This window comes from Hypanus sabinus, chromosome 3 (assembly GCF_030144855.1).
Source record: "Hypanus sabinus isolate sHypSab1 chromosome 3, sHypSab1.hap1, whole genome shotgun sequence".
Taxonomy (NCBI): Eukaryota; Metazoa; Chordata; class Chondrichthyes; order Myliobatiformes; family Dasyatidae; genus Hypanus; species Hypanus sabinus.
In genome coordinates this window covers 13,908,102-13,922,116 of record NC_082708.1, presented here as the reverse complement: position 1 = coordinate 13,922,116, position 14,015 = coordinate 13,908,102, and positions in this window count along the sequence as shown.

Genomic DNA, 14,015 nt, shown 5'->3' with positions numbered 1-14,015 from the left:
TCCACAAACTAACCTTAGAGTTTATAAAAGCCATACCTAGTCATTCCTTAAGGTTGTTATAGCTGTGGGGAGGTAATAAGGACAAGCTCCCACTATCTATTCAATGCTCTCAGTGATGTGTGCCTCAAATAGCCTTTGAGAATGAAGTCCAGCTCCTGGCCTTCATGTGCGGCCTAGTTACTAAGCCCGTCGGAAACATGTATACTGACAGGAGAAGGGGCAAAGGCGGGTTACTGGCACCTTAAAACAAGTCACTCCGGGCAAATGGGGCTCATTAGCCGTTGCTGAGCAGCTCATCTACGAGAAAGAAAACTCTGATCTCAAACCTCCACTGATTTGCAATTATACCCATTGATGGGGAAGGCTCCGGGAGCAAACCACAACGGAAAAATCCAGAGCTGGATTCTCTGAGGTAACTCCTACGTTGAGTTCAATGCTGACTGGAAAATCGGGTGATCCTGTGGGTATCATACACAGCATCGGTCTCATTGCATTTGAATGCAACGTTGGCATTCATTTCTAGAGGTTGTGGTGAACTATGTGCCTGTCTGGACACGCCCCTTGCTGACTGCTCCTGTGGCTCCTCCCACAGGCCCCTGTATAAAGGCGATCTGAGGCCTGACGCTCAGCCTCAGTCTCCAGGACATAGTATGATGGACACTCACTCCTGGTTCCTTCTTCCAGTCAATAAAATTGATGCACCATCAATAACTCACACTGAGACGTAAGGGTTTTCATGTGATGAAGGGTCTGGACCATTTTATAAATTAACCTTACCGTGACGGGCAGCACTGGAAGTTTTATTCACCCGGACACAGTGCAACGCTGCGGACTTGCAACTCGGCCGGTAAGTCGGAGGTTCCATTTGGCTTCTGGGTCGCAGTCCGCAGACATCCGGGCGGGTTGTGTAGCGACTTTGGTGGTGCAAGGCACAGAATATCGGAACTTTGCATGACTGGTCATGCCTAAACTGTGCGTACCTGTGCTATCGGGGCTGGACTTCCAGAGCCACCTCGAAAGTGTGACTATGGTATATGACGGGCCCCTCCCACCACTCACTGTCCGGAATCCTCAGTTCTGTGGGACTTCATCACTACTGACCACACACACACACGGGCCCACACGTCCCATCCAGAACCAGGCCGACAGCTGCGCTACCGACACCACTTGCAACCTCTCCACTCTCAAGGTCCCTCCCCCACCGCTGTTCGCCAACCTGACCTCCGACTGTAAACCTGTGGCAACTAAAAGCAGGAGGTACAGCGCGGGGGACAGGGCCTTCATTCAGTCAGAGGTACAGCGGCTGCTCAGGGAGGGGATCATTGAGCCAAGCACAAGCCCTTGGAGGTCCCAGGTGGTTGTTGTTCGGACTGGGCAGAAAAATAGGATGGTGGTGGACTATAGTCAAACCATCAATAGGTTCATGCAGCTTGACGTGTACCCCCTACCCCGCATCGCGGATATGGTCAACCAGATAGCTCAGTACAAGGGGTACTCGACAATGGATCTGAAATCCGCTTATCACCAGCTCCCCATCCGCCCAGAGGACAGCCCCTACACCGCCTTCGAGGCAGGCGGCAGGCTCTATCACTTCCTGCGCATCCCCTTCGGTGTCACGAATGGTGTCTCTGACTTCCAGAGGGAAATGGACCGGATAGTGGACCAGTACCAACTGACGACCACATTTCCCTATCTGGATAACATCACCATCTGTGGTCACGACTGGCCGGATCACAACGCTAACCTCCAATGATTTTTGCAAGTGGCCACAGCTCTGAACCTTACTTATAACAGGGACAAGTGTGTGTTCGGAACCACCCGCCTCGCTATCCTTGGGTATGTCGTGGAAAACGGGGTTATTGGCCCTGATCCCGACCGTATGTGCCCCCTGTTAGAACTCCCTCTTCCCACCACTCTCAAAGCCCTCAGACGGTGCCTGGGTTTTTTTTCCTATTACGCCCAATGGGTCCTCCATTACGCAGACAAGGCCTGCCCCCTGGTCAAGTCTACCACTTTTCCCCTCTCTGCTGAGGCCTGCGCGGTCTTCAGCTGCATTAAAGGGGACATTGCCAAAGCAACGATGCATGCGGTGGACGAGGCCATTCCCTTCCAAGTAGAGTGTGACGCCTCCGATTTCGCTCTGGCTGCTACCCTCAATCAGGAAGGCAGGCCAGTAGCATTCTTTTCTCGTACCCTCCAAGGCTCTGAAATTCGGCACTCCACGGTGGAGAAAGAAGCCCAGGCCATAGTGGAGGCTGTTAGGCACTGGAGGCACTATCTCGCTGGCAAAAGGTTCACTTTGCTGACCGACCAGCGCTCGGTTGCGTTCATGTTCAGCAACCAACAGTGGGGCAAAATCAAAACTGATAAGATTTTGAGGTGGAGAATAGAACTCTCCACCTACAACTATGATATTCTGAACCGGCCTAGCAGACTCAATGAGCCCCCTGATGCCCTATCCCGGGGTACGTGTGCTAGCGCACAGCTCGACCAGCTATACACCCTTCATGCACAACTTTGCCATCCAGGGGTCACCCGATTTTACCATTTCGTGAAAGCCCGGAACCTGCCGTACTCCCTGGGGGACATCAGGACGATGGCCAGGGACTGCCAAATTTGCGCTGAGTGCAAACCGCACTTCTACCATCCTGATATGGCACAACTTGTCAAGGCCACCCGCCCTTTTGAGCGACTGAGTGTTGACTTTAAGGGCCCCCTTCCCTCCACCGACCGCAATGTCTATTTTTTCAATGTTATCAATGAGTACTCACGGTTCCCCTTTGTCATTCCCTGCCCCGACACCACTGCCACATCCGTCATAAAAGCCCTGCGCCGGCTCTTCACTCTGTTCGGGTATCCCTGCTATATCCACAGTGATAGAGGGTCCTCCTTTATGAGTGACGAGCTGTGCCGGTATCTGCTAGCTAGGGGCATTGCTACTAGTCGGACCACAAGTTATAATCCCCGGGGAAATGGACAGGTGGAGAGGGAGAATGCCACAGTGTGGAAGGCCACACTTTTAGCCCTTAAGTCAAAAGGGTTGCTGGTCTCTCGATGGCAGGAGGTCCTCCCTGAGGCACTCCACTCTATCCGCTCCCTGTTATGTACGTCCACCAATGCCACCCCTCACGAACGCCTATTCTCTTTTCCCAGGAAGTCTGTCACTGGGACCACTCTGCCAGTTTGGCTGACGTCCCCGGGGCCAGTGCTGCTCCAGAAACATGTGAGGAGTAATAAATGCTCCCCGCTGGTTGAGAGGGTTCACCTTCTACATGCGAACCCCCAGTATGCCTACGTGGTCTTACCTGACGGGCGGGAGGACACGGTCTCCGTCCGCGACCTGGCGCCCGCAGGTGCAGCAGACCGCTACCCTGAACACTCTCCAGTAACTATGAACCCTGTACCCGAGGTGACACCGTGATCACCAGGCCCTACACAGACTCCTCACGACACTCATATACCGGGCATTTCGTACGCATATATACCAGGCCCCTCGCACATGCGTGAGGGATCACTGGCGCCTAGTGGGCAGGAACAAGCACAACCTCCATCCCCTGTGCAATCACCGCCACCGCCGGCATCTGTGCAATCACAGCCGGTGCTGCGTAGATCACAGCGACAGATTCGACCAAGTGATAGACTTGACTTGTAAGAAACTTCGCCACATGGGGACTCTTTCAAACAAAGGGAGGGTGAATGTGGTGAACTATGTGCCTGTCTGGACACGCCCCCTGCTGACTGCTCCTGTGGCTCCTCCCACAGGCCCCTGTATAAAGGCGATCTGAGGCCTGACGCTCGGCCTCAGTCTCCAGGACATAGTATGATGGACACTCACTCCTGGTTCCTTCTTCCAGTCAATAAAAGCCGATATCTCGCCTTACGTCTCAGTGTGAGTTATTGATGGTGCATCAATGGTATAGAATATAAAAGCAGAGATATGATGTTGAGGCTCTATAAAGCACTCGTGAGACCACACTTGGAGTATTATGTGCAGTTTTGGGCTCCTTATTTTAGAAAGGATATACTGACATTGTAGAGGGTTCAGAGAAGATTCACAAGAATGATTCCAGGAATGAAAGGGTTACCTTATGAGGAATGCCTGCCAGCTCTTGGGTTGTATTCCCTGGAGTTCAGGAGAATGAGTGGGATCTCATAGAAACATTCTGAATGTTAAAAGGCCTGAACAGATTAGATTGGCAAAGTTATTCCATGGTAAGGGAGGCTAGGACAAGAGGGCATGACTTCAGGATTGAAGGACGTCCATCTAGAACAGAAATGCAGAGAAGTTACTTTAGTCAGAGGGTGGTAAATCTGTGGAATTTGGTTGATCGAATGGGCCTACTTCTGCTGGTCTTATGGTCTCTGCTGCCCCTTTGGATTCATCAGTAGTGTGGAGAGAGAAGCTTGCTACATGGGCAATAGCTTTCTTTCCATATTGTACTGTCCTGGCTTGTGTATCCATAGATGCTGCCTGGCCTGCCGAGTTCCTGCAGCATTTTGTGTGTGTTGTTTTGTTTAATATACCGTGTGTGATATATGTTCTTTGGTGCACCATGGTCTGCAGCAACATTACTTCAGTTGGTTGTATGTTTTTCTGAAGAACATTGAGGCCAATTATCACCACAAACAAAGAAGAAACAAGCAGAGGTGAAGCTGATTTGAATGATGGGCCGCACTGGTACCTCGCAAAGCCAGAGGGTAATGCGCTCAAGACAGGGTCTCAGGTGGAGCTGTTATCGCTGCCACATATGGAGTTGGAGTGAGTGATTTGGGGAGAAGTCAGTACACAAGAGTTTCAATGCCTGTCTACCTAATACAGGTGAGAGGTTGGATCGTGCTGAGCGTCAGGCTGGTTTGGTGAGATCGAGAATGGCTTTGGGCCGGGCGGCCCAAGCGTTTCGCTATGCCGGGGTCCAAGTCCTAGAGCGAGGCTTTCCCCGGTGTGTGGACAATTTAAATGCCGGCCCAGAGCTCGAGTGTCGGGACCAGAGGCAAAGGTCGGGCTGATTTCGCTCGCTCTCCCGTGATGTCCATTCATCTCACGGTACAGAATTGCTCCAGCTGCTGTGCTGCTGAGACCAAGACTCCGGCAGCTTCGGAGAGCAGATCCAAGAACGCTGTCTGGTTTGGAACGCTGTCGTTTGCATCTGTTGTCTGCATAATTGTATTTTTTTTTCCTCTGCACAGTGATTTTTTTAATTGAGTGCTTCAGGTTTCTTGTTTTTGTTGCTGCCTGTAAGCAAACAAGGTGAATAATTTATACTTTCTTTGATAATAAATTACATTGATGAAAAATATACATTCTTTGATCTTTGATATATGTACAGTCAGGTGAGAATAAAATTGAACTGGAGGTCAGGTAGTGTAGCGGTTAACATAATGATTATACAGTGCAAGTGACCTGGGTTCAGTCCCCACCACGACCTTTAAGTAGTTTGTATGTTCTCCCCATGATCAAGTGGATTTCCTCCAGGTGCTTTGATTTCTTCCCATGTTCCTAAAACTTACAGATTAGTAGGTTAATTAAGCAGAATGGACATCCTGAGCCAAACAGATTTAATACTAGGCTATATTTCTAAATCAAGACAGAATGGAATAGGCCATTCCAGCATCAAATCTGTGCTGAACTGGTCTTCTGCCTACTCACATCTATCCACACCTGGGCCATATCCCTCCGTACTTTTCTCACCCATGCACTTACCCAGACTTCTCTTGATGTTACATTTGTGCTCGTACCTATTACTTCCACTGACACCTCGTTCCGCATTTGCAACACCCTCTGACTGAAAAAGCTCCCCCCCCCCCAGGTTCCCCTTAAATAGTTCACCTTTCAGCTTAAACTCACGACCTCTAATTCTAGACTTGTCCACCTTCAGTGGAAAAAGCCCATTTGCATCCACCCTATCTATTATCCTTGTAATCTTGTATACCTCTATGTAATCTCCCCTCATTCTCCTACACTCACTAACCTTTTCAACCTCTTCCTAAAGCTCAGGTCCTCAAGTCCGGCAACATCCCTGTAAGTTTCCTCTGCACACTTTCAGATCTCCTGATATCTTTTCAGTAGGTAGGTGACAAGATCTGCTCACTTCACATTTGGACTCACCAATGGCTTATATAATGTAATTATTTTCAGTATTATATCCCAACTCCTCTGCAATGATTAGAATTGCACAGACTGGTTCAAGAGCTAAGCTAGCTGTTCTTGATGGTTGTGTGGGACTTCAGGCTTCTGTAGTTCCTGCCTGATGGTGGCTGTGGGATTATTTGGTCCGGTTGCTGAGAATCTTAGAAGATAGATGTTGGCTTCTTGATAATTATATAGATTGTGGGGAAGAATGTGCCAAACTGTAATGGGCTGAGTCCAACACATTCTGCAGCACCTTAGGTTCCTGCACATTTGAGTTGTTGTACTTGATCAGATGCTTTAGAGAGGGTACAGAGGAGATCTACCAGGATGCTGCCTGGATTAGAGAGTATATCTTGTGAAATATATTAAACAAGCTAGGGTTTTTTTTTCTTTAAAGCAAAGGAGCATGAGATGCAAATAAATGGAGATGTACAAGATGATAAGAGGCAGAGATCTGGTGGATAGTCAGATTTTTTTTTCCAGGGACTGGAATGGCTAAAATGAAGGTGCATAATTTTCAGGTGATTGGAGGAAAGTATATAAGGATTTCACTAGTAAGTTTTTTCACACAGAGTATTTGTTGCATGGAACACACTACCAGGGATGGTGGTAAGTTAAGATACTTTCAGTAATATATCTGCAGCAGTATGTTTGTGGTTGGTGACTTCCAAGCCTCCTTACACTAACAAGAGAAAATCTGCAGATGCAGGAAATCCAAGCAACACACACAAAATGCTAGAGAAACTCAACAAGCCAGGCAGCATCTATGGAAAGAGTACAGTCGACGTTTCAGGCCAAGACTCATCAGCAGGTCTCAAGAGACCAGTCCTGATGAAGGGTCTTGGCCCAAAATGCTCACTATACTCTTTTTCATAAATGTTGCCTGGCCTTCTGAGTTCCATCAGCATTTTGTGAGTGTTGCTCCAAAACTCCTTAACCTTCAAAGAAAGTAAAGATGCTTCCTCACCTTCCTTGCAATTTCTGTTCTCTTTCAAAGAAGTCCATGCTTGCCTGTTTCTCCTCCGGCCCTCATGCCATTCATGTAATTAACCCCTGCATCCCCTCCAGTGCAGTGGCTTCCTTCCTGTAGCACCATGACCAGAGTGTGAAATAGTGAGACCTCCCTACACTTATGTTCTCTGCCTCAGCCAAAGTGAGCAAGAATCGAATATTCATAAAAACTACAGATGCTTGAAATCTGAAATAAAAGTATAAAATGCTGGAAACACTCAGCAGGTCAGTCAGCATCAATGCCAAGAGAAGCAGTAACAGTCTGAGACTTAATCGCCTTTTATCTAAATCTCTGGACATTTGATCATTTCCAATTTCAACATTTAGGAGATGGTCTGATAGGTGCATGGATGGGAGGGGTATGGAGTGCTATGGTCCAGTGATAAATCAATGGGACTGGACAGAAAACTGGGCAGTTTGTTATGGACTAGATGGACTGTAAGGCCTATTTCCTTGCTGTAGTGCTCTATAATAGCGATCACACAAGCTGAGAATGATGTCCTCCTAAAGGGTTTTCTAACAGTGGAACCTCACTTCAGGTGGCTGTAGGGGCCGATATGGAATCCACATATTCTGGTGCAGCGTGGGCAAGAGTAAGTGGAGGCTACGTCTAGCGGTTAGGTCCTTGGCTGTTAATTCTCCCTTTTCACGGCTGTCGCTTGTTCTCTACATTACAGCAGAAATCGTTCTCATGTCGCAGAGCTCCCTCTTGAACAGATTTCTTCCAGGTGTATCTATTGAGTGCAACATCTTCCCACTTTTTAGATGTAATGTCGAAACTGCTCAGGCTGACTTTGATGTTATCATTGATGTGATTGCATTGCCCACCAGGGGCTCACTGACTTTCCTTTAGGATGTGTTTGAGAGGCGTGAGTTAGGCACCTGAACGACCTGACCTGTCGGTCAGGGTTGGTGTTGCTTTATCATGGTGGAGATATTGGACTCCTCCAGTATGCTGGTGTTAGTGCATCTCCCCTTCCAGTTGATCCTCAAAATCTTTCATTTTCATTTTCAATCTTTTTTTAATTGATTTTCAAACAAAGAATATACAAATCGGAAGATGAGTTTAACAAGTAGATAATATAAAAGACATATAAGCAGCAATAGTAAAAAACAGAAAGTATATAATGTCAAAATCAAATAGGTAAAATATTCTGCTGTTATATATACAATGGTCAAGAAAAAAACTACAACTCCTCATAGTAATCATAAAAAAAAGATTGGAAATTTTATTGATAAAGAAAAAAAACCCACTAACTAAACTGAAACAAAAAATAAGAGAAAGAAAAAAAATGAAAGAAAAAGAAAGATTGGGCAGTCCAATTGAGGATAAAATTAGAAAAAAGAGAAAAAAAACCCCACATCATTCCAGTCATCTCCAAACCTGCATGGATAAGGATTTTCCCCAAAGAGAATAAAGAAAAATGAATTAAATCATGTGAAAATATTGAATAAAGTGTCGCTAGACTTGTTCAAAATTAAAGGATGTATCAAATGTCTGGCTTCTAATTTTCTCCAAGCTAAGACATGACATGATGGAGGAGATCCAATAAAAAACAATGGGTGAGTTAGATTCTTTCCAGTGTAGCAAAATAGCTCTCCGAGCCAGTAAAGTTGAAAAGTCTATCACATGTTGGGCTGAAGCAGACACTTTGCCTGCTTCCTCTGGAATAATCCCAAAAATTGTTGTGTGGATTAGGTTGAACATCCATATCTATAACTTTAGATAATATTCCAAACACATCCTTCCAAAAATTATTTAAACTTACACATGACCAAAACATATGAGTTAGAGTAGCCCCTTCTGCGTTACATCTGTCACAAATAGAGCTTATATTAGGAAAAATATGCACCAATTTATCTTTGGACATATGGTTCCTGTGTACTATCTTAAACTGAATTAAGATATGGCATGCACAGATAGATGAATTATTGACTAAATAATAAACTTTACTCCATTGATTATCTGAGAGTGAATGTTCATTATTATTTTAAATAATTATTATATTATTTTATAATAATTATGATTATTATATTAAATAATTATTTGGATTATTATGATCAAATACCTTTTAATATTACCAAAAAACATTTTACTTACCTTGGTATCAAAATTACAAAAAATTTAAAGACCTATGTAGGTATAATTTCTTCCCTTTAGTTGAATATACTCAACAGGCGCTTTCTAAATGGTCACCTATGTCGATGTTATTGATAGGTCGAATAAATGCTATAAAAATGGTTATTTTACCGAAAATCTTTCATAAGGATCTTCGGTGGTATTGTTCAGGACTTCCAGGTGCCTCCTGTAGATTGGCCATGGTTCAGCTCTATAGAGTCATGTAAGAAGGATGATTTCCCTATAGACCAAAAGCTTTGCTTTGACCTGTAGGTTGTGCTCTTCAAAGACTTTTTCTTTAATCTTGCATCAGGTCCACTAACACAACTAAGGCAGTGGTTGATCGCTGAGTTGATGTCTGTTACCAAAGTAAGGGAAGTGGTCTAATAATGTTGAACCTAAGTGCTCTAAGGCTCTGTGACTCCATGTTCCATGGGTTTTATGGCAATGCACATACACTCAGTGGCTACAGTATTAAGTACACCTGCTCATTATTGCAAATATCGAATCAACCAATCATGTGGCAGCAACTCAATGCATAAAGCATGCAGCCATGGTCAAGAGTTTCAGTTGTTTTTCAGGCCAAACGTCAGAGTGGGGACGAAATGTGACTGAAGTGACTTTGACTGTGGAATGATTGTTGGTACCAGGCAGGAGTAATTGCTGATCTCCTGCAATTTTCACACATAAGGGTCGCTATGGTTTACAGAGAATGGTGTGATAAAAAGAGAAACATCTACTAAGTGAAATTCTGTGGCTGAAAATATGTTGTTAATGAGAGAGGTCAGAGGAGAATGGCCAGGCTGCTTGGAGATGACAGTATGCTACACGCTACAACAGTGGTGTGCAGAAGAGCATCTCTGAACTCAAAGCATGTTGAACCTTGAAAAGGTTGGGCTACAGAGGCAGAAGACCATGAACATAAACTCAGGTACAGGAGATACTTAATAACGTGGCCACTGAATGTGTATAAAACTGGTGAGCGGCTCCTGAAAGAAAGCAGAGTTGCCAACGAAACCACTTGCTTCGCTGAGCTTTTTAATTGTGAAGATTGACATTTGCCCTTACTTTAAAGTATATTGTTGCAGAGAGATGTAAAAGCCAATCCTTAGCGGTGTGGAGTGATTGTGAGATAAGAAGGTATAATTACACGTTTAATTTTAGTACTGTACACCATGTACTGTTGGGTCAGGTACATATCATTAAACCCAGAAAAGTTGACACATGCCTGCAAGCCTCATCAAATAGCGATGGTATCTAAAAAGATTCAGTTCTGGCTATAAAAAGACTTTCATTTAAATTGCTTCTTATGAAGCCTTTCAAAAATGTCTCATGACGCCTCACATATAATGAATTTCTCTGACGTTCAATGACTTGTGTAAGGCACAGGGACAGCAGCAATGAGATTAGTGGAGAGTTAATCTGATTTCACTGGTGTTGGGAAAGGGATTATTGTTGTCTAGGGCACCCAGGAGAGCATATCTCCCTTCACCCGCTGCTGTGGGACCTTCGATATCTTGCTGAATCTGCACGCAGACTCAATCACACTGATGTCACTGCCAAGTAAGCTCACCGACACCCCTTCTTCCTCAGGCGGCTGAAGAAATTCATCTTTTTCCCATCAGCTCTTACCAACATTTATTGATGCATCTCAAAATGCATTCTGCCTGAATGCATAATGGATTGGTGTGGCGTCTGAGCTCTACGTGACCAGAAAAAACTGCAGAGAGTTGTGGACACGGCTCAGCACATCACAGGAATCAGCTTCCCTTCTTGCTGAGTCAGTAAAACAGCCAACGTAATCAAAGACCCCCACCCATCCAGAACATTCTCTCTTCTCCCCTCTCCCACTGGGAAGAAAAATACAAAATAATGAAAGCATGTATCATCAAGCTCAAGCACTTATCTAGCCTACTATTATCTGTCCTTGAGCGGATCTTTCTTATGACAAGATGGACTCCGGGCCTTATGTTCTACCTTAATATGATCTTACATTTCACCATTTTCCTGCACGGAACCATTTCAGTAACCTTTGCACTTCATTCTGCATTCTGTCCTTGCTTTACCTTATTCTAGTTTGGGGCAATGCATTAGCATAGCTGTGAGATCGGGGTTCGATTCCCGTAAAGCCTGTAAAGTGATTGTAACATTCCCCCCCATGGCCGCATGGGCTTCCCCCACTTGCTCCTGTTTCCTCTCACTTTCCAAATGTATGCGGTAGCGTTAATGAGATGTTGGTGCTGACACTTAAGGGCTGCTCATACAAACCTTGCTGATTTTATTTCATGTAAACAATACAATCCACCACATTTCAATATACATAATAAATAAAGATTATCTTTAATCTTTATCTCAATGCACTACATAATGATTTGATCTGTACAAACAATATGGAAGACTAATTGTTGTGTCTTGTACTGTATCTTGAGACATGTGACAATGTGCCAATTCCAATATCAATACTTGTCCCTCCTCTTTCTGCCTTTAACATTCTCACCTGCTTGATCAGCAGTGGCTTGAAAAGTCAATGATGTTGGAGACTGGTTGAGCCAAAGTAGAAGTCATCCTTGAGGGTTTTGTGAATGCTTCTGAAAGATCAAAGAATTGAAGGCTATGGGGAGCTGGAACTGAAGATAGATCAGCCATGTTTGTACGGAATGGCGGGAAAGAGTGAAGGGCCAAGTGGCATTATTCCTGCACTGATTCTTCTGAGAGAGGCACAGGAGACTGCAGATGCTGGAATCTGGAGCAACACACACACACATACACAAATCTGGAGGAACTCAGAAGGTCAGGCAGCATCTGTGGAGGGAAATTGGTAGTCAGTGTTTCGGTTAGAGCCCATTCATTTGCACTGAAGGGACTGGATGGAGGATCTTGACTGGAAACTTCGACTGTCCATTTTCTTCAATGGAGGTTGTCCTAACTCAGTGCGTTCCTCTAGCTTTTTGTGTGTTGCATAATTTCCTTATGGCATTATGTCCAGTCCTAGAGTAACTAAAATACGGAAGATTTCAAGCTTTTTACATAGTACTGCAGAAAGTTGTAGAGGCAGAAAAAAATAATAATTCTTCACGGGATTCAGTTTTACATTTTATAATTAAAGACGAACAGAGACCAGTGCTGGTTGGAAAGGTTTATTCATTGTCTAGTTCTACATGGTTAATAAACCATTAGGCTTTTCTGTCTTACTGATTTTTTGTGAAAATTAGAAAAAGGAGAGCTTCTTCAATACCTACTGTAATTACAGAAGCATCTGTATGAACATATAAATTAGAAATAGGAGTACATCATATCATCAGCAACAATTATTTTCAATGTCGGTGTCCCACAAGTGCGAGTCTTTAGCCCCTACTCCCGAGACACTCACAACTTTGTGGCCAGATTCTGCTCTGACTTCAAAGTTTGCAGAGGATACCACTGCAGTGGGCTGCAACTCAAATCATGATGAGTCGGAGTAGAGGAAGGAGATAGAGGGCTTAGTGACATGATGTCATGCTAACGACCTTTCCCCTCAATGTCAGCAAAACAAAAGGGCAGGTCATTGACTTCAATGAGTTCAGGAAGGGAAAGGGAGTAGGTGGGAGGTGGTCAGTGCACACACAAGTGTTTTCATTGATAGTTTTGAAGTCAAGTGCATTCAGAGCTTCAAGTTCCTAGGAGTGAAGTTCAACAATAACCTTTCTCGGTCCAGCCACATAGATGCCATGGCCAAGAAAGCTTATCAATGCCTTCACTTCCTCAGGAAGCTAAAGAATTTTGGTACGTTTCCTTTCTTCTCACCAATTTTTATAGATGTGCTATTGAAAGCATTCTATCTGTTGCGTTATGGCTTTGTCTAGCAACTGTACTGCCTGCGAAAGCAAGAAGCTGCAGAAAGCTGTGAACGCAGCCCATTACAGAAACCGGCCTCCCCTCCATGGGTTCTGTGTGCACTTTTGTTGCCTCTGTAAAGTATCCATTTGGCCATTTCTCTTTCTCCCCTCCCATCAGGCAAAAGATACAAAAGCCTGAAAACACATAACACTAGGTTTAAGGACAGCTTCTATTCCTCTGTTGTAAGACTAATGAATGGTCCCCTTGTAAAGAAATTCCTCCTCATTTCTGTTCTAAAGGGACAATCTTCTATTCTGAGGCTGTGCCCTCTGGTACTAGTGTTATGATGCGGCAACAATAAATATAGAATTGAGACAGGTTTTTATTAAGCAAATGAAACATTTATTTAAAACTCAGCTCAACGACAAATGAAAAGTAAATAAACGACGAACTTAACCAGAAGTTGACGGCTATACGGGAACTTGAACAGTTCTTAAAGTGATAACTACAAAAGCCCAAATGATTTACACAGTCAATTAGGAGAGACTTTCCTGAAGTAACAAACTCCTCGACGATGTGACTTTACTGCTGATCCCAGCCGAAATATGCCTTGCCCAAAGGATTTACGGCAAAGGAAATAAAACAGCTTAAAGGCACTGACCTTTCCTTGGTGAATATCACTGTGCCCATCTCTTTCTGCTTTCACAATGCAGGGGCTATCTCGGATGCAGGTTACTACCTTCTTGAACAAAGATTAAATAAGGTCTATCCTGTTTTATCGCCAACAACATCAACTTTACTCAATGCTTCGGGTTTTCCATACTTCAGTAAATTCTTCACTCTCTGACTGGACTGCAAAGGGAGGAATCAAAACTAGCAGCATTGTGGCAAAAATTGCTGGCAATAACCTTTGAGACTCAAGGCAGAAAGTAAAACTCT